Raw genomic sequence first — 968 nt, forward strand, 5'->3', positions numbered from 1 at the left:
TTTTTTTTTTTTTTTTCTACAGATACTCAAGAGGCTGGGGTTATACTCAAGAGATCATGGTTCTGTCGGATAAATGAAATCACTAGAAAGCAACGCCCTTGACTGGATTGGCTTGGCAGGATGGGAGGATAGTCTTAAAGGAATGTTTACAGGGGGCTTTCCTCTTCATTCCTGCAGAACTGCTCTCCAAACTAAAATTTTGTCTTGACACACCAAAGCACCCAGCTCCCAAGTGAAGTGTGGTCTATCCTCATGCTGAGCCCCTTAGATATCGTGCTGGTAGGCATGACACGGTGTCCAAATGAATTATGGGAAGTAAAATTGATTGCTGCCTTGCAAACTGAGGGTGCTTCTATTTGGGTGGAAGGAAATCAGGTTAGTGTTGAGTGACAAAACTTTTCCTAGAGAGATGCTACACACATTTCCACTCACTCGCACATAGAGAGCCCCCAACAGACCAAAGTATGGACCAACCCGGTAAACGGTGCATTTTATTGGGGTTACTTACAGGAGCAGAAATGGCAGCTGCATAACAAATTCCCTCCCCAGCACAGGTGACAGCTCACAAAGTTGGGAACTCAGAGCTCACACCAGCCTACAGGAGGCTCAACAGGTTGGACGATGTTCCATCCAGGTGGCTCGGTTGGTCTAAACCTCTTCCAGGCAGCTCATCAGCTGGCTTCTGCTTCTTCCAGGCAGTGAGTCTTATGCTAAGGGTCTTCTTTGAAGCTCCACTTGTCTGAGAGTCGACTTTGCAACTCTGTTTGACTGGCAGGGTCTCTTGGCTTTTATTGTTTATTCTGCACTGGGAGGGGCTTAGTGAATCTGGTCAGTTTCAGGGACTTCCTGAAGATATTTTGAGCTTGCTTAAGGAGCTTTCCAGCAAGATGGAATGCTTCAATCCCAGAGGAAACTGTTACACAACAGTTAGGCATCCAAAAATAAGTAAATAACTAAGGTAGTCCACT

This window comes from Mus pahari, chromosome 23 (assembly GCF_900095145.1).
Source record: "Mus pahari chromosome 23, PAHARI_EIJ_v1.1, whole genome shotgun sequence".
Classification (NCBI taxonomy): Eukaryota; Metazoa; Chordata; class Mammalia; order Rodentia; family Muridae; genus Mus; species Mus pahari.